The sequence below is a fragment of the Ciconia boyciana genome, chromosome 7, assembly GCF_034638445.1.
Source record: "Ciconia boyciana chromosome 7, ASM3463844v1, whole genome shotgun sequence".
Lineage (NCBI taxonomy): Eukaryota > Metazoa > Chordata > Aves > Ciconiiformes > Ciconiidae > Ciconia > Ciconia boyciana.
In genome coordinates this window covers 11,313,656-11,324,903 of record NC_132940.1, presented here as the reverse complement: position 1 = coordinate 11,324,903, position 11,248 = coordinate 11,313,656, and the positions used below count along the sequence as shown (strand labels likewise).

Sequence of the window (11,248 nt, the reverse complement as noted above, 5' to 3'; positions counted from 1 at the left end):
CAAGAATAGAAATAATCTTTTTACAAATCATACATACAGAACATGCTACATACCATATAATGTATTGAACCCTCGGAAAGCTTCACCAAAACAACATTGCAAAACAGGAAAGGCTGGAAATTCAGAAATGCCAGTTTTTGAGATGCACAAGGCTTTTTCATGGGAGATACTGCCAGTTTGTTTTTAGCTTGGGTGCTCTAACTAAGACCTGATGTGACTTGTAGGAACAGATCTTTACCTGATGGCAAATATTCAGTGTGATGGAGTCTTTGAGGAGTTTTGCAGCTAAAGTTAAGAAGGCTTCTTCTACTCAACCTGTGTGAGATGCCCCCCAAACTTCAAAGGAGAACCTCTCATCCCCTGTCCCCTTTTGTCTTCCATTTGAAGTGGTGGAAGTTTGGTAAATGCGGTAAGCAACTGGAAATAGATAGATATGTTGGACAAATGTAATAAACAGGACAAATAAGTCTACTCACAGCATTTCTGTCTTTAATATCAATAATTCAGTATTTCTTTAAACATCAGGAGTTGGTAGTGTGGATGTGGTGGAAAGGGCCTTCTGAGATGCAAAAGACAGTGTGATACTCCATTTCCACTGATGAAGATTGTAGCTTGACAAATACTTCCTTTGGGGCCACTTCTGATTTAAGTAGCCCTGTTGTTTCTAAGCCTGTAGTATGCCTGCAGCTGTACCAATGCAACAGTGTGCACAGCTGCAGGGAACCATTCTGAATTAAATTCAGATTTCATAGTTTGTTTGCCATACATTTGCACAAGTTTGTGGTTGGAGGAGACTAAGCTACTCTAATGTTGGAAAAAGTACTTACCAAATTGTGACTGTAGTAGTTAATCACTGTACTGACCTTTAGGTTTTTGAAAATCTGGTCCTTTAATGTGCTATGCTTACAGTTCTGACACGTACATACAATTAATGTTTTCACTTTTTTATGGGTTACGTCAGAACATAAAAATGACTGTACTTGGTCACAGTAAAGATCCCTCTAGCCCAGTATCCTGCCTCTCTGAGCTGCCAAAAGCAGATGCTTGGAGAAGAGTATAGTGTATATTGAGGAAATACCTCTCCCAGCCTCCAGTAATTTGTGGCTCGCAGGTTTCCAGAACTAGAGGTGATATTTGTTTTTAGTGCCCCCAGTGGGTTTTTTCTTCTGTGAGTTTGTCCAATCAGTATTTGAAGCCATGTATACTTATAGCATCCACAACATCCTGTGGCTGAGTGTTGTAAGGCTTAAACACATTTTGTGTGGAAAAAACACTTCTTTTTGTTTGTTTTTGAAGTTTCTACCTGCTTGTTTCATGCCTTGTTTATTAATTCTTGTATTGGAAGAAGCATTGAAAAAGAGAATCCATGTTATTCTGTGTGGCTTATGGGTTGATAACTTTTTATTTTATTTACCATCTCTTGTGACTTTTCCAGAGGCATTTTAGAAAGAAGTGACTCTATCCTTTTCATTGTCCTTGCTGTTTTCTTTATACCTTTTGCAGGTATGTTCCTGATTGGAGATAGTGATGCAGGGATCAGAGGAACAGGGTTGGGGAACAATAACCAGGACAGGCTACAGTATTTCAGTGTATGACACTCTGTAAACTTATACAGTGTATTAGGCTTTATTCTTTAATCTTCTACCTGCTTTTTCTTGACAGTCTTTAAGCATTGAGTTGGCACTTCTGTGGAACTGTCTTTTATAACTCCACAATCACTCTTTTAAGTGCTAATAGCTAGTTGTTGTGTTAAAAGTTACTGTCGCATTACTAATAGGAGTCTGAGATGTGGCCGGGGGGGGGGGGGAAACCCTTCCGTTGAGTCACGAGGTTCAGACAGGACCCCCTTGCTTTCTAAACTCCTTCTCAGAGAGGAGTCTAGGTCCGGCTAAGTCCAGTCTCAGTCTCAGACTTGGTCAACGGTTTATTTTCTAAGGACAGTATATGTAGCCACCCATCAGAGTCAACGCTTGCCTGTCAGAGCCCTCTCAAGGACATTCACTGAAACAGAGTTTATTTAGGTGACAGTGTTAAAGTAATTTGGCAGCGTTATAAGTCCAGTCGCGTTCAGTGTACTGAACTATCACGATTACGGATGCACAAATAACGCGATACACCTTCAGTCTAGTCGTGTTCCATGAACTACCATGGCCACACTTAGAGTCTGGTCGTGTTCAATGAGAACTATCACGGCTAGATTAATGAAGAGTGCAGTTTATTAAAGCAACATATACACAGGTTCTTTTGGATTACCGGCGATAAATTCACTGTCTGCAAAGCACGTGCAAATACCAAGAGTATGAGTAACACTGCCGACTACAAACGCGTTAAAAGATATAAAGCAACTCTATAGAGGTTTCTAAGTTTCCCGGGGAGGCACTTGGTATAATCAAGTGTTCAAATCTTACCCAAAGGTGTCCCGATGAGGGGGAAGAAAGGCTCAGCCTGTTGACTGATCCCAGAAATCAGAGTGGTACGTGATGGTATCTTCCCTAACATTCTCTCTCTCTTAAGCTATTTTATACTATTTTTTACCTTTCAGGTGGAACTTGAGTGACTCCAGTCATACATACTTTTGTTATGATTGGTGTAAAGTTTTCTTGCTTCGCCTTTAAAGGTATAAACTAGAAAAATTCAAAGCGCAAGCTCAGTGAGGGGTGGTCGCACCTTGGAGGCAGGTAGCTTTTGGGATGGAGGTGTGTTTTGGTATTATAACCTCCTAATTAGGAGGTTATAATACCTAACCTGAACTAATGAGCAAAGTTCACCAAAAGGACAGCATTTTGTTAAAAACGTGACAGACGGTTGGCCCAAGGTAGCAAATATGCAGCTTATCGGTTCCATGGTACCTTCGAGTTCCCATATTATCACAGAGCCTGGCCGTGGTGTCTCCACACCGCTCCACCCTCCAGGCAGTTCCTCTTAGAGCCAACACACCAAGTTCCCCTGGCATTGCCGACATCGAAGGTTGCAGGCCTAGGGAACTTCGATGGAATGGATTCCTTGCATGTCAGCCACACTCCACCCGGGAAGCTTCTTCAATGCTGTGCCTTACTTAAAAGTGTGAATATAAGTTTAATTTCTAAGTCACCTCCAGCAATTATTCCACACTAGTTCAGAATTTGTCATTGTGTATATAAATTTAGGATTTTTTTTTTTACACTGTGCATCACTTTACATTTATCTACATTTAATCTTAACTGTTATTTTACAGCCCACTTAAACAGTATCATTAAGGTCTTCTTCAGATCTTTGGCCGTTGCTTTTCCAACCTTGAATAAGTTTAACCATTGTCAGCAAACTCTGTCACGTAAGTGTTAAGCTTCTTTGCTAGATTTTGCTTTAAAAATGTCGAAGATGTTGAACCCAGAACAGTGGGACTTGTGGGACTCCACTGGTGATCCCTCTTTTTTGGGGAAAAAGGCCAGTTGTTCCAACTTCTTATTTCCTATCTGTTAATCAGTCATTAATTCATAGTTGAATTGTCCTTCTTATCCCGTGACAGTTTAGTTTCATTGAGTGAGGGCATCTTTGTCAAACACAGCCCACTTGGATTTCCGTAAAGTATCAGCTTAATCATCGTATGTTTGCTGACTGCATTGACAGAGAAAAATGGAAAGTTGAGATGAAAGTTATTGTTGCTTAGGAGTGACAGTCACCCTCATCCAGAGGCATATTATAAGCTTCAAATTGTTTCCATATCATGCTCACATAATTGGTTTGAGACACTGTGATATTTATTGTGAAAGATCCCCCATGGATCATAGGCAATATTTGTCAGAGGTGCTTCTATTAACATTTTGTACTTCAGGTAGAAGTCAAAGGTCAAAGTTCTCATATAAAGGACTCTTCAGTGTCTAGAAGATATGACTTAAGGGGGTTATGATGGAAGTATACAAGACCATGGTTGGTATGTAGAGGCTAGACAGCAAACAGCAGCTGACTGTTTCTTCTATTATTAAGCTAGGAGTCAGGCTTAAAAGGAGAATCTTCACGCAAAAGGTAATGGATGGATAATTTGGATAATTTTGGATAATTTTTTTGCCAAAGGATGCAATGGATGCAAAAAGCATTCAGAGTTGAAGTACTGGAGGAGGGATCTAGTGAAGATTATTAAATAGGCAGGCTGCATCTGCCTGAGGAAAACAGCTGAAATTAACTACCATCTAGACAAACATTAGAACAGGACAAATGCATGATGCTTCCCTTTACTTGTCTGTAGGGAATGTCTTTGCTATTTGTACAGGTTTTTTTCCATGAGGAGTGGGTGTTAGCCTGTCCCTAACAAATCTGAATCCTGTCTTCCTCTGAAAGCAGTGGGAGAACACAGATATGAGGAAAGCTGAAGTATTGTGGAAGGTCTAGGGGGATGGAGGTTGAAGGTCAAAAGAGTAAAAATAGAGGACACTGAGCACTGAATGTTGCTGAACAGCATTCTGTGCTCTAAAGGCATCCAGGGAACTAGTGGGTGCTGCCCAGTGGTGCTTTGCTCGGAGATGTGGCGGGGTAACAGAACAGAAACAGACCCCATGCTTGTCAGCATTTTACACTCACTTCTGTCAAGCTTCCCTCTCTTGCTGTGGATGGCCAGCGCCAGGAGAGGATTTATTAGTAGATTCCATGACTTCGTGGTTTTGTAGGATAATAGAGATGAAGGAGACAACAGTAGCAGAGTCTCAACAAGCAGTTCAAGGGACTGGTAGAGGGACTGCAAGTTGTAGAGGCAGGATTTTGGGTTAGATGGACCCTTTGTCTTGTATGAAGTTTAACTTGGCTGCTGCTGACAAAGAGTTGGACTGAAATGTTACTAAACCTGGAGGCTCCCCTGCTGCATGTGTGTTTGTTGTATGGGAAATGTTCAACTGATGCCAACAGGCAAGCTGCATACATAATATAGAGAAAGATGAAAAACCTTCTTAGTCCAGGTTAGTTTTCTGTTGGGGGAGCCCTTTCTATAGGGCAGTCAGTGCAGTAGACTATCTCCAGCTGTAAATTTTGATATGCCTGAAGAAGGGGACGTCTTGCGTGTTCCCCAGACAGTACATTTTTCATTTCTGCATTGGATAGAAAGTATTTCCTGAGCTTTGAACAAGGTAACTAACTTACAATCAAATCCTTTAACTATTACAGTCATTTGGAACTGTAGTGTTACAAACTTCCTGAGAGTAGCAAAAGTATTCCTTTTTCTCCACCTGTCTTTGAAACTTTGTAGATCTATATGTCCCAAAGCCAGAATGGATTACTGTGGTTACCCAGTGTGATTTCCCCACATGTGCAAGCTGTGGAGCTTTCCTGAAAGATAAATTAAAACATCTCTCTTAGAAATTGATCTTATCTTGGCCTTAGATCATGGTGTGTCTGTCACCTCTTCTGGAAAGCTCTGCCAATGTTTAATTATTCCTGCAGTTAGGAAACTAAACCACATCTTATTTCAAGGCTTGTTTTGTCTGATGTCCAACTTTCAGCTGTGGAATATGCCTATGCTAGCACAGGCAGTAAAAATTCTATTCTATCCGATATCTTTTCCATGTATAAGTATTTGAAATGTAAAATCTAACTTCAGTTGGAACAGAAGACACTGAGTTCTTTTGCTTCTAGCACTTTGTGCTTCCCTCCTGATTGTTCTTGGAGTGTGTGCACCAAAAATAGGTAGTATTCTGCCAGCAGCCTGGAATAGAGTGATCACAGACAAGGTTACTTCTCCACTACTGTTTGATACTTGTCTTTTTACAGTTTTGAGGATTGTGTTACCACAGTTGGGTGTGTCATATGAGAGAGAGTTTTGTAACATTATGCCTATGTGGATATTTCTACTCCCTGTATTCAGGGTATTGTGCAAATTGGTCCAAGACTATTTATAAACGTTAGGTTAGAAAGCTTTTCCCGCCTTTCATGTTGTCTTTATATTTTGATTTTTTTTTTTTTTAAGGAATGGCAAAGGATCTTTTCCACTGACTTCTCACCCTGTTCATTTTTTTTAGAAAGCAGTCAGTGACTGGCAGGGAGAAACTGGCCAACCCCAGAGTGCTAGTCAGATTTGTTTTGCCTCCACAGCTGCAGAGAAGCTGTTACCATGCTTTCCTTGCTGTGTGGCAAGCCTGGAAATCGAACAGATCTTTCTTTTTTCCTAATCAGGACGTCTGTGCTTCAAATATAATAAGCGTTTTCTCTTTTTTTCTTTTCCCTCTAGGTGCCATCAGTGCTATTAAAGGCAGTACCTCTATTGTGATGAACCCTGTACGTAGACTGCATAACAGTTTGGTGTTCTTTGGTTATTTCTACCATGAGTCTTCCTTTTTGTTTGATAGGTGAAGAAGCAAGCTTTTCAAGTTCAGTTGACACTTTGCTTCTGAGCTTTCTCTACACCTCTATCTCTCGGGCTGCTGATCAGAGCCCTGTTGCAGCTCCTGTTCTGCTCCCCCAGCCATGGCCCCTATGATTAACAGCTCACAACACTCAAAGCTGTTTCTTCTAACTTCATATCAAAACCTACAAGCTGGGATGAAACTTAAATCTGAAGAAGATGAAAGTTTATTTCCAAAATTCAAGCCAATAAATGGAATCAAATGGACGTATTCCTAGCAATGCAGATTGCATTTGCAGTAAAGTGTAGTTTTTAATATTCACATTACAGATTCCGTGAAAGCAAATATAGATAAAACATAGCAAAATATATTCTGTAAGTGTTATTGCCCCTTCCTATCAAAGGAGGGATGGAGTGCTGCTGAATTCTAGAAGATCAGGAACCATGTGTTTACATAAATATTTCTAGCTACCTATTTTGGGATACTGTTGCCGTTTAGGGCTGATCTTAGGGCAGTTCTGTCCTGTGCCGCTTTCATCAAGGGAGCTAAAGAAAGTCTTAAGGAAGACATTGGTAAAGACTCCTAAATTACGAGCTGTGGATGTGACTTACCAATAAAAACTCAGATACTGTTTGCAGACCTCAGACTTCCTTTTCCCATCTCCCTTTCTTTGTTGCCGTCTAGCTCTTTTTCTCATTACAGGGAGAGAGCAAAAAATAAGTGTTTCTTTTATAAGAAGATGCCAAGTTCTAGCCCGTAAAGCTTCTAATATGGTGAACCAGAGTCCAGAGCATATGGTTGCCTGGCATGCATTCTTACTCATCCTCAGAGTTTAATTTCTCAAGTTTATTGCCTTCTCTGTGGAGAAATAAAGGTAGTGAACAAGCCAGAGCATAGCTGTGGAAGAAGGAGCTGGTCCCTATGACGTGTATGGTTCTGTCTCTGTTTTCTTCTCTGTCCTTCTCCTGAGGAGGCAGGAAAACTAGCCAGAAAGAACAAACGTCTCAGGGTCCTGTAGGTATGTCTCACTGCCTTCCATAAGCTGATTCTTGTTGATGCCAGAGCTACTCCTGCTTGACTTCTTCATGAGCCATAGTTTTGCCTTTCGGTGTTTTGATCGGGTGGCAATGGCAGCTGCTGGCAACATATCACTCTGAGTTCACTTGTACATGCTAATGTTTAGAAATACGGGGGTGGGTGGGGAAGTGACTGAAGAAGAGAGTAATCCAAAAGCAGGCAAAGGGGAATAGAGTCAAGTGATCAATTCTGCAATGTGCTTGTTAGATAATAACAGAATTGAGCCAAAAGATTCATCTAGAAGCAGACAAAAGGGACGTAGAGTCAAGTGACCAATTCTGCCATGGGCTTGTTAGATATTAGCAAAATAGAGCCAAAGGGCATATGGCACTTTGCTGGCCTGATATAATAAAAACAGCACCTCCCTCAAAGTTGAATATTAATGGGCAAACCTAATTTGTTTAAATCGATTTGTGTAAATCAATAAGTAGGTAGGCATTGCATCAGCAGCTCAGATGATTCAGCTCACCCGTGTGAGATTTCAATTTCCTGTCATGAGTGAAGAGTAAGAGCAAATATTGTCTATTAATTAGCCACATTAATTTTGTATCTTGCATATTAGAATAGCTAAGCAGGCAGTGGAGAGATTATGAATATATAGGTGTTCATGTTGCTGATGATTTGCATCCGAGTTCAGCAGTGCACTGTATTTCTTGTCCAAAAGGAGTATAGAAGTGAAGGAGACAAGAGACGTCTTCTGTCAGAAGTGGCTGGATTTGTTGTGGGGCTACTTATTTTTGTAATCGTAATCAGTTATTAGCTTGAAGGGAAAAGCTGCTGCTACTTAGTGTTTGTTACAGAGCACTTGAGGGTAACAGTGGGGTGCTGTCCAAGGCGAGGATTAGGCATCTACAAAACACTCAGAAAGACTGTGGATATATTCATGACTGCATGCTTCAGAAAACCAAGTAATATCCATGTGTATTGTGTTGAGGAATGGGTATGCGTTATTGACTTTATGCCTAGAAGTTGACTTACTACTTGAGCAACCTCATATGCCTTCTTGTAGCACAAAGAATGTGAAGGTTCTCCTGCCTGTCAAGGTAGTTCTTAGAGTCTCTAGAAGAGGCAATTCTTTCTTTTTATTGGATAGGTTATTTTTATTGCCTGAGCTGCCTGTTGTGCTCCATAAGCCAACATAGCTTTGGTGCTTATAAGAAATGCAGTGGGTTATTATAGGTATGATGATAGGCATTTATTTAAAATACAACTTTTTTTTACTCCTCTTTAATTCTTATTCATGGAACCTGAGTAGCTGAAGCTAAGGAAGCAGTGAAGACCACCAGATTAGTGAACTGTTTGAGACTAAAACAAAGCTTTATCACCCATTGAGACCTTGTTCCTCAAGAACTACAGTAGCTAAGTACACAGGTCATGTAGGGTCTTAGCAATTTCATTTCCACATCAAATGATGATGTGCTGTGCTTAGTGTTTTTTTGTAGTGATGTAGTACTATTTGAAGCCTGGTGAAAATGCTGCTCTTTAGAGGAAGAAGCTGAGTCCATGGTCACTCAAAAAACTACCTTTTTGCAAGGAAGTAAAAAAAACCTGTTTCAGGTGAGGAAAATGCACTTGTTTTTTTGATGTCTTGGTAGATGTCACTCTTGGCTGTAGGAAGTTGATGCTCTGCAATATCCCACTGTATTAGAAAGATCTGAAGGCATTGTTTGGTTTGTAATGAAGTAGCTCTGTTGTTAACTTTAAAACTTGCTTTAAAACTTTTTAACTTGCTCTTCCTCTAAGCCGTGTTTTTTGTGGTAGTGTATTATCTAACTTACAACTTAAGTCTCATGAACCCTAAAACTAGTAAGCTGTCAGAAATTATTTTCAAATGTTCTATTGTTATAAATACACATTACAATGCAGTGAGGGAAGAGGGTTCAAGACTGAAAACCCAGCAATAATAAAAAAATCTAGCTGTCTAGCTTGTCAGTTTTTTGCTGTTTGGAATTGCTCTAGCATTAATGGAGGTCCATTATTTACATGGAAAATATGATGATGCTCTGTTTCTTTCCAGGAAAAAAACATGCCTTTGCTATTAAAACTGCATTGTAAATACTTTCAATTTTTGTTATACATATAGTAAACAATTTAAAAATAAAATACTTTCTAAAACCTTTTAGTTGGTCTGGGTTTTCATGAATGTTAAAGCAAGAGGGTGCTTTAAAATATTCCATGTACCTGTTTAAATTTCCAGAAGCAGATAGCACTGTTAAGGTTGGACTCTGGGGAGTTTAAGAATTTTTGCAATGTAATTTCTGATTCAGTTTCGGTCCACACATGCCTTCATGAACTGTCTATATAGGAAGATTTTCTCTAGTGATTTTTACTACATAGTGTGACAAGTAATCCACCATAAACCTTTTCAACAGTAGAAAGCCAAAATAAGTTATTTAACTACTTAATTGAATGACACTTGGATAATTTTTTTTTTTTTGCTTTTAATATGTCATGCTAGTATTTCTGAAACTCTTGTTGTAGGTGTTTGGTATCTCAGCTTCTACTAATAGTAAAAATACTTAACAATAGTTATAAGAAGCTGAATTTCAGTGCACTTCTGGAGTGCTACTTCCATTATCTGCACATTGTCCAAACATCCAGCAATCCATTCAAGACAGATTTCCAGTAACATTTAAATTTGTTGCTTATATGAGGCTACTTTCTGCTAGCCCTAATTTCTTGCAGTGACTGTGATCTGTCTTATGGAAATTAGTTCAGTATACACTCTGTGCGTTTATCACTTTGATATGTTAGCTGCTAGCACATCAGGTTTTTTTTTATTAAAGATTTTGTAGGTCCTGCCATTCCTGTTGATTTTTCCCTATTGGATTTGATAAAAGAGTTCACAGACCAGTCTGTCTTTCATGACAGAAGAGAAAATACAGAACGGTTACAATTGTAAACAAATGCTGGCCTGCAGCATATAGAAAGCAGTTTTACTAAAGACTGAATTATGTGTATGGTTGGACCCAGGCTTGAGACACTTTGTCATCTTTTCTTAGTCCAGCCAAACAAAAACTAAGTGCAAAAGGTACATCCACTAAGGAGTGAGGTGAATTCAGTACTGTCTGTGGGATGAAAACTTGTGAAAACATGTTGTAGCTGCATTTCAGGAAGCTTGCAGATTTTTATGAAATGTGGTACTTGTCAGATTGATTAGTTGATGCTCAAGCATGTTCTTCTTTTATCCTTCAAATAGACAGCTGTCATACTTTGAGCTCAATAAGAATGATTAAAAAAAAGAAGTGATTTTCTAGTATGCCTTCCTGGTACTATGTATAATAACTGGAACTTGATAATGCTGCTTATGCATGCTTTTTTCGTGATACTGAGAGTCATACACTTGCAGAAGGACTGCATAAACACCTGAGTTATACTCTACAAATGGTTTAAGCATGGTTCCATGTTTCCAGTAAGGCTGTCTCCCTCTGCATGTTGATTTCCAGTTATCCCAGGTATTAAACTTCAGGTTTGCTTCTCTTTGCATTGAAGAGCATACAGTTTAGAATCATCAAATTGCATTTGTCTGCACTCTTTCTTAAAATTTGTCATCACAAAGCAAGTACACAAATCAGCAAAACTGCATAGATATCTTTGTCCTTTATGTGGCTTTCAGAGCTTTCTGAGGAAGTATGTACAAGACCCAAAGAATCCAACTTCGCTAGTGCAAGTAAAGTGTTAAACTCTTGGAAAGGCAAAACTGGAAAAGAGTATGTAATGGAGACTTGCGGAGCTACTTAGGAAAAAAAAAATGCACCGATAGGCAGTGAAATAATTTAATGTCTTGCATTGTTTTTTTCATATTTGTTCTGTTAATCTCTTGGTAGATGTATGTCCTCTGTTCACTGAGGACTATCTGAGAGGGC

The 11,248-nt window shown here is 39.4% G+C and overlaps 1 protein-coding gene and 1 long non-coding RNA gene across 8 annotated transcripts in view; both read left to right on the top strand.

Annotated features, from left to right (window-relative positions):
• The window catches only part of MAST2 (microtubule associated serine/threonine kinase 2), a 197,486-nt gene that overhangs the window by 1,976 nt on the left and 184,262 nt on the right, over positions 1 to 11,248 (top strand). The window lies entirely within an intron of this gene.
• Positions 1,437 to 9,425, top strand: LOC140654221 (uncharacterized). Its single transcript, XR_012043362.1, has 3 exons — positions 1,437 to 2,473; positions 3,215 to 3,310; positions 6,191 to 9,425. It is a non-coding gene; the product is annotated as an uncharacterized lncRNA (long non-coding RNA).